The sequence below is a fragment of the Dendrobium catenatum genome, unplaced genomic scaffold, assembly GCF_001605985.2.
Source record: "Dendrobium catenatum unplaced genomic scaffold, ASM160598v2 fragScaff_scaffold_853, whole genome shotgun sequence".
Classification (NCBI taxonomy): Eukaryota; Viridiplantae; Streptophyta; class Magnoliopsida; order Asparagales; family Orchidaceae; genus Dendrobium; species Dendrobium catenatum.
In genome coordinates, this window is record NW_021319315.1 from 9,671,207 (window position 1) to 9,680,490 (window position 9,284).

The 9,284-nt window shown below is 28.9% G+C and overlaps 1 non-coding gene across 1 annotated transcript; it reads left to right on the top strand.

The window, feature by feature from the left end:
• Positions 1-3,047: 3,047 nt before the first annotated feature.
• LOC114580219 lies at positions 3,048-3,154 on the top strand. Its single transcript, XR_003701541.1, has one exon. It is a non-coding gene; the product is annotated as a small nucleolar RNA R71 (small nucleolar RNA).
• Positions 3,155-9,284: the final 6,130 nt, after the last annotated feature.

Sequence of the window (9,284 nt, forward strand, 5' to 3'; positions counted from 1 at the left end):
ATCTAGCTAAATAGGATCATTCTAAAACACCCAAATCTTATTGGCAGAATTTGAAACAACATGTTTAAAACCCAAAATTCTAGCAATACTAAGTAATTGTGTAGAACTAATGAGAGGTTCAAGCAAAACAAGAATAAAAATATTATAAATACAATATAAATTTTCACTCTTAACCTAGAGGAGGGGCAACCAATACCTGTAATATTCCAAATCATATATTTAAACATAAAATTAATTACTAATGACTAGTTTGCAAACATGTGGTTCTAAGAGATTGTAATATGATATTCTCGCTTTTCCTACCTCTCATATTTTGAAACTTTGTAAAACTAGCATCATTATCATCTTTGGAAAAACATTTAGCAATAATATCAATATCCTTAGTATCAATAAAAGCACCAATATAATAATAAGGATTAGAATTTAACTTACTATCATTATGTAAACCCACCTTCCTTACCTCCTTAGTCTGTTGACCCTCCTCAAGGGTATTACCATCCTCCATATTTTCTTTACTACACATGTTAGTGCAAGTATTTCCTTCCATCCTAAAAGGTTGTCCATCCTCCTGATCATTACCAACATCAAGATAATTTATAAAATTAGAACATTTATTATTGAACAACATAAAAACAACATTCGGCAAATTTTTGTTAAGAATACAAGGACTAATAAGAGGTGAAATAACACTAATTTGGTTAGAAGTAATAGCCAACATGTGCTCATCCACATTTTCACTTCCAAAAGGTAAGGAAGAGCTAGAGTTGATATTATCGCCCTATATTTGAATAGGTTCATGAACATTGGAGGTATGTGGTTCAATGTGCGGAATAGAAAGGGCTGTAAGATCCTATATTCTAGGTGATTTAAGATCGTTGACAACAATCTTTTCACAGTTTAGATCCTCACTATCATGAGGAACTGAAATAACATCATTCCCATTGGACTGTTTAGCTAAATCCTTTTCCCTGCGAAGATGAGGATGTAACCTGTATTATTCATTTAAAGCATGGCCATGCATTTTACAATGAGAACAAAAATTTGAAATATTTTCAATCTTCACTTTTTGAAATTAACTATTCAACTCCAAACCAATCTAAATCACATTAGGATGTTTCTTAGATATGTCTAATTCAAATAAAACACAAGCCATAGAAGGATGAGAAATTGAAGCAGTTGCTTGATCTGTTTGCAAAGGCCTACCAAAGATCGAAGTTAAGAGAAAAAAAATATGAGAATTAAAGAATTGAAGTCACATATTTGAAAATGAGATCCACACAGGATCAATAGGGGATTCCTCATGAATATCAACATCCAGGGTCCATTTGAGCAACCTCATCTAACACGCTCGAATATAGTAGGACCTATGTGAGAAAATTCATCTATAATAGAGATTGTTAGATAACGAAATCACAATGTGCCTATGATCCAACAAATAGATGTGAAAAGAACCCAAGAGTTTTAGATTAACAAAAAAAATTTTTGAATAAAATCCAAATTAGGTCGCACGAGTAGGAAATTACCAACCAAAGTTAAAGAAAAGGGGACTGCAAGTTGAGAAATCATGACATCATCAAACATCAACACCGAAAAACCCTTAAAAGATATTTGCACAAAAGGCAACTTAGCACACGATGATGAAGATCAAGCCAAGGCATCCTTGAAGGACCATGAACTACCCTAAGGAAATAAAATAGATGATGGGATAGATGACAATGGATTCATCATCTCCTAAAACTAGAAACCCAAAAAATAAAAAAACTTTAAAAAAAAGTTAGAAGAATTTGAAACCAAAACAAGGAAATAAAAAGTGAAAGAAATAGAAAAAAAATATTGCCAACAACAAGGAGAACAAAGGTTAGTAACAAAAACACTAAGTCGCCACCAAAATGTAGAGAGCTTGAACATGTTTTGTATTACTTGGGTGTGCTTCCAGGCAGGGTTTAGGGTTTAAATGAGCTTTAATGTTCAATTTAATCATTGATGGTCAATCTAACCCATTCAAGGGTTCTATTAGGCCTATTTATTATTTTGAATGATTTGCAAGTACTTAAGGGAAAAACCTAGGTCTTGAATTGAGCTTTCCAATATTATTCATGCATATATAGGGATTTTAGTGTTAAAGGGTATTATTGGTTACAGTAGATCAGCTCAAGTCAACTAAGGTAAACCATGAACTCAAGTGGGTTCAAATAACTATAAGGATGATTATGAACATATTTAGATGACTTGGAAGAGTCTACAATCATGCTTTAATTAAAATGGCTATTTAGTGGTAGGTGCTATAAATATTTGAAGGTTTTTAATGATGGATGGAAGCTTTGATTTCTAGAGGTTAGAGAAACTTAGATGCCTCTAAAATTATCACATAAATTGTATGAACATGCATAGTAGAAATATGAATGATCTAACATAATTATGATAGCTTTACCAAGGGTTTTGTTCTTATTAGAAATTCCTCTGAAAAAGGGAAACATTCAAAGGGATTTATGGTTTGGAGTTTCAATTGGATTTTTTGCAATAGATTTGAACTAGATTTTTAGCTCTTGATTAGAACTTGATTTAATTGAAGAATTTAAAAATTAATTGATGATTTAATGTTCATTAAATATTTAAAGAAAGAATTTTAAGTGATTGAATGGTTGAATGATTTTATATGAATAGTGATTAAAAGATTTATTAATTTGAATGAAAATTTAAAAGATTGTGCCAATGATTATCAATGATTGAGTGTTTGAGCATTTGAAATCATTTATTGAACAATATGAAAAAGCATAGTTAAGAACAAGATTTAACGATTGAGATAGAGTTCAAAGTTTTGAATATCATGATTTAATATTTGGTGTAAGATTTTACCTCTTACAAAAATGTTGTCGACAATTTGTTCTTAAGGCCAATGAAATTTTTTGGTATCAATCTCCTCAATCAAAGCATATACCTCATCAAGGGGCTTTAACATTAGAGAATCATAGCAACATTGTTTATAATTGATCTAAGGGATCCTTTTAAGCCATTATAAATATGTTTGAATTATTAAACAATTAGGAAGGGCATGATGAGGATATTTCTTAAGCAATTCCTTAAATCTTTCTGATGATTCACAAATAGATTCACCTTATATCTATGTAAATGATATAATATCATTTTTAAGTTTGTTAATTTATTAAAGAGGAAAATATTTGACAAAAATACATATAAGAAAGTTTATAACAAGTTGTTATTAAGGCCAAAGGCTAGGAATTTAACCACATTTTAGGTTTATTTCTCAGTTAAAATGGAAATAACATTAGTATAATAGCATCATCACTAACACCATTATATTTAAAGGTTAAACAAATTATTAGGAAACTTGGTAAGTGTAAATTAGGGTCTTCTAAATGTGCCCCACAAAACTGTGCATTTTGTACCATTTATATTTTAGAAGTTTATAGGTTAAAATTATATTCCTTAAATGATAGATCTATTTATGCTTTATGGAATGCCCTCAACCATTGGGTTGGCATATTCGATAAGAAGTTTAGGTTTTTAAGCTTCAAGAAATTTTTCGAACATTTTCATTTCTTTTTCAAATTCTCTAGTCTATCTAATTCTTTTTAATGTTCCTTCAATTTCAGCATCAAATTGCAATCTAACTAGTTGTTAATAATATACATGTAACACAAAGAAACACAATAGAAATTTTGAAGTACTAAGGAAAAGTAGATAATCAAATAAAAAAGTAATGTAAAGTAGGTGAAATTTTAAGCAGTTAAAAACTAAATAAAATTGCTTAAAATTTAGTAATTAATTGTATCTTGGAATGTATTTGTGATTAAACATTCAACACTACTTTAAGTAGTACATGCATTTTTATTTTGTAACATGTCCAAAAAATGCAAGATACAACTTAGAGTAGTGTCTAAAGTTTATAGAATGAAATTTTAAGCAGTTAAAAAAATGATTAAACTAATAATTATTTTAGTATTATAGAATATAATGCAGGATAATAATTTTTCTTGTTTTGGATTCCCCAACAATGGTGCCAAATCCTTGAATGGCGCTTCGGTTGGGCTTTGTTGGTTCCTAAAAACTCATTGTTGTTATATTTTTAAGTGATTATTTACTTATGTTAAAGTCTCTAATCAATTGTCAAAGGAAAATTCAATTTTCTAATGTGCAAATATATTTAAAAATACATGTGCACGTTATCACATCAAGTAATAAAGTGATGAATAGAGTGTCAATCCCACATGAAAAATAATAATAGAGTTATCCTAAATACAATTTGCTAATGCTTACTAGACTGCTAGTGTGCTTACAAAAAGATGATTACAAATGTAACTTTCAAAATTGAGAACAAAGTTTCTATTATTATAAAGTCCTGAACCTATGAATCCTTAAAAGAACATGATTATTTTCTAAGGCTTCTATGGATTAGAGCTATTATTATCCAGGTTTCTATCAAGTTCATTACAAACTAAGCTAAGACCAATGGCAATTGCAATTAAATTTTCTTCTTAAGACCCCATAACTCGAGCCAACATATGTCTATGCATGACCGGATTATGTTTTTAGTTCTCTAATTATTTTGTTAGTCAAATTATTTATCCATAAGATCACACTACATTTTAAATAAATGGAAGGACTATACATAAACCAACTAACATGCAAGAAAATAAAAATAGCATGGATTCGATAAGCTTTCAACACTACTCTAAGTAGTACATGTTTTTTTAATTCATAACATATCCAAAAAAGGCTATCTGCTACACATAAATGCATTGAAACTTATAAGAAACATAATAAACTTTCCAAACCTTTTTTTTATTAATTTGCTCACAAATACATTCCAAGATACAATTCAAATCATTAATAAAAAATACATAAGGAAAGTTTAGAAGTGACCTAAAAGTTATGCTATAATCCTTTACTCACTCTTTTTCTTTACTCCACTTTAATTCAAGACCCTGATATAATGAACGAAAAATACACACTCCAATTTACCACTCTCACACACTCACACACTCTCCCAATATGACATTATGAATGACGACTCTAAGTGTACTCCTCTTACTTGAGGAATAAGGTGACTATTTATATATTTTAATTTTGACTTAATTAGCACTGTAGTGTTAGCTTGGTGGTGTAGCTCAACTAGTGCACCAATTCATTAATCATCACATAAATTCTTTGGTTCAATTGACTCCCATCACAATATTGGGTGATTTGGCACTATGGTGCTCTAGTCTAGCACTGTGGCACTATTTAGTAATGCCTCAATGCTAATTGGGTAGCACCTTAGCGCTAAGCTGTCCAATAGATTTTGTTAAGCTATCTTTTATGATGCAAAAATGAGTTCTGGTGCTACAATGCTATGATGGTGGTTCTGGTTTAATTTTCTTGTTTTTCTTTTAATTTCCTACCAAAAACTCAAGGATTACAAGCTTATAATAACAATACTCATTGGAAAATAACATGATAATTTTTATCTTATTAGCATTGAATAAATCCATACTTTTGGCACTCTATCTAAATCAACATCACATTGCTCTGGTGTAAATGAATTAATTAATGTTCTTCCTCTAAGTTCAAGCATTTTTGTTCTATGACGCCCTAGTTAGCACTGCAATATTGATGTGAGCTGGCACTCTAACATTGCCCTTTCCTCCTTTATGGTGCTTTTCTCTTTCACTTTTAGTTGAATTTAAGGTTGAATGCCACGTCACTCCAAAGTTAATTATAGCCATGCTGGTCATTTTCATTTAGTTTTGTGGCTTTCAAGTAAATTTTCCAGCATAAACACATCAAGGGAGGTCTTTTCAAAGTAAAAAGGATAATTAAAATAATATAAAAAATTCCATTAATAGTATAATGTTCATTTTATTCAACACATTCTTTGGCATAATGTTATTCCTAAAGCAAGAAGTATAATCAATATCACATTTCTTTTTCTCATTGTCTATCTAATATCATACTCCTCACATAAAACTCTATGTCATGAATATTATCATTCACTATAATGAAATACTCCCTTCTATTTGTAAAAAAAAAACTAACTTGTGCCAAAATCTAACACTTAAGTTATCTTATATCTTAGAAGTCAAATTTAACTTGAGTTTTTAGACCAACATGAGCTTATCTTATATATTCTATTTGGCTTATATCTTTGAAGTCAAATTTTTTTTGGATTTCTCAAACAAGCTGAGCTTATCTCCACTTCTTTCACTATAAATTCATACTATATAATATTTAGTGAAAAGAAGCATGCCATTTATAATGATAATGATGGTGATGAAGAAGAATATGTTGTCCTTCTTTTATCACCTACACTCCAATCTCCTTAAGCTTATTGGCCCTACATACAGCCTTACGATGCTAGAATGGAACAATATTCATGCATCAAGCTCAAATTTAATGATAACATCAATAAAGAGATTAAGAGGTGGCAGTAATATGAGAAAGATAATGCTTTACTTTATAGCCAATGTCTTATTTTGAGAGACTATATGCACCCACCATCCAATCTTAATCAAGGTCCCATAGATCTATGAGTATTTTTTTTAATCTTGTATTTATCCTCCTTTTTTATATGTCAAAAGGTGTAATTTTTCAATTTTTATCTTCATGTATTTGTATTAGTCATTTACTTCATTTGCAATTTACTATCAGTAATTATTTGTTTGTGATTTGACTACGTATATATAATAAGTTGCAACTTTTACCTTGAAATATGGTTTTTGTGATTCTTTAGTTAGCTTGTTTTTGTTATATGCTATCTCTTTTAGAAATATAAAATTCAAGCACTTTATTTTAATGTATTATCATTTCTTTATATTTGCTACACATCAAAATAAAAAAAATTAGAAAAATATACAAAATGAAAGGTAGCAACATCAACCTCGAAACTTAAATGAATAATTGTATCTTATTAGTCATCATCCAAATGGGAGATATTGTTAATAAACATGGGTTTCATCCTATTCTAACATATTTTAATCATCACAAATATAATTTAGTTCAAGTTAGCAATGTAATTAAGCTTTGTGTAGATTTGAGCATTAACATTTAGGTACAAATTAGAACAATATTTGAAAATGCTAGGGACACTCAAAAATATGTAAATGATTCAAAGGAAGCTCCTAATCCAATAAATCTAAGCAAAGCAAGAAATTGAGTAATTAAGGATTATCCCATGAAAATTTCATGACAGTTGCTTCAAGCTCTTACTATCTTTTTTTATTTTTCTTGAATATATTATATTACAATGTGTTTCAAAAGTAGAGATTTCCAAAAGAACTATTATCACATACACCTTGTCAAATTTACATAAAGAAAAATTGGATATAACAATAATTAAATGGTCAAAGTTTTTTTTTTTTTTTGTTTAAAACCCACCGACGGGCTTACGCGTTAATTAAGGGAAAAATTACAAAAGTCCTTAAAGGGATTTCTAGCTCGCTAACGCTCAAAGAGCTACAATCAAAAATAAAAAGAAAACCTAAGAGCCCGAATTAAATGGTCAAAGTTGGTCATATTGTATGAATGTGGATTGTTTGATACAGACATGGTACAATCATGTTTGATTTTGAATTAAGTTCAATATTTTTTTTTTTTTTTTTTGAAATTTGAAGATATGGTAATAAATAAAATTTGACCATAATATTGTATTATATGATCTTTATCATACTAAAAATAAATATTATTTTGGTATAATTCTAACATTGGTTTATTAGCATCAATTAACGAAATTGAAAGCACGAACTAATTGCATTATATAATATATATCACAATGTATGATCAATGTGAATAACTCCATCTAATTGATATAAATATTTTCCTTATTTTTAATAATTTAAAATTCAAAATACATAAGTTGTATGATATGTATTGCCACTTTATCTGAGGAAGGATTAATATGAGTTGGATTGAATTGATTGCATTATATGATCAAGATTATACTGTATAATTAACTATTTTTTTAAATATTTTTTTATTTTATTATTATTCTTATTACTGTTAACTGTATAATTAACTAGTTCTGGTACTTTATTTTTTTATAGAATTAGGGTTTTCTTAAGCAATGTACTTAATATTAAACCACATGCATGATAAGAGAAGATTTTTACTTAAAATTTAGAGTGGCGTTACTAGTAATCTTAAGAGATAGTTCCAAATGATAGAAAGTGTTAGAGTGCTCAAATAAATTATCTTCTTCTCGTTTAGACCTTTTGCTTCTCAAGTTTTGAAAATTCATTATAATATCTCCTTCTTTAGACCTTTTTCTCATCATGGTTTTAAAAAAGAACTATGATAATTTTTATAACTAATTGGGTGCTACAACAGTGTGCATCACTCTTAGAATAGAAGTGGATGTAGGATTCACTATTACTTGTAAAGGAGAAAGGTTTCTTCACATTAAAATAAAAAGGGAGAAAGAGAGTAGTGGAAATCCTAAAAGGATGACATACAATGTGGATGAAGGCCAATGAAATTGAACCACTATATATTTCTTTGAACCACTTTTTACTTTTTACATCTTTACTTTGCTTTATATATTTTATTTATTCTAAATGCTTTTTGATAATATGAAAAACTTTGGGATATTAATTTTTTTTTGACATAAATTTGAGAAAGTTGTTTGATAAATTTAAAAGTTATTTTTAATTTAAAGATTTTTTGTTGTGGAAATTTAGTTTGTTTGATAAAAAGAAAATTATATTTTTTTATCGTAGGATTGGTAAGTAGAAAAACATTAATCTAGTCTCCCATTAATTTTAATAAATGTGAGGAGGAGGATTTTTATGTTGAAATTCTTGAGTTTCAAGCCGAGGATAAAGTAGTGGCTTAGGTGAATGTATTAGAAGAGGCCAAACCAACTATTGTGGTGAGTACTTATCCATCATTTTCCACTATAAAATAGTACAAGATGCCATTTATTTAGAGCACATTTTCCCATAATCCAGTTAAAATTCAAGGTAGTATTAAAATAAATGGGGAGATGGCTAGGGTGAAGGCAAAGGGTTGAGAATAATAGATCCTTAAAGAAGTTTAAAGAAAAGGCAAAGGTGTCGCTGTGTAACATAAGAAAGGCCAAGACTTTTGAATCAGATAAGTAGTGAGATACTAACTTATCCACAGACCAAGAAGAAAGCTTTACTGAAACATATGGATTTATGGCATAAAGAAAAGATACGACTTAGAACTTAGCCAAAAGAGAAATGCTTAACTTAAAAAATAAGGCTACTATAAGAGAAAAAATATATTTTATTTACAACTAGCCTTTTAAATTTTTGGTGAATTGGTTC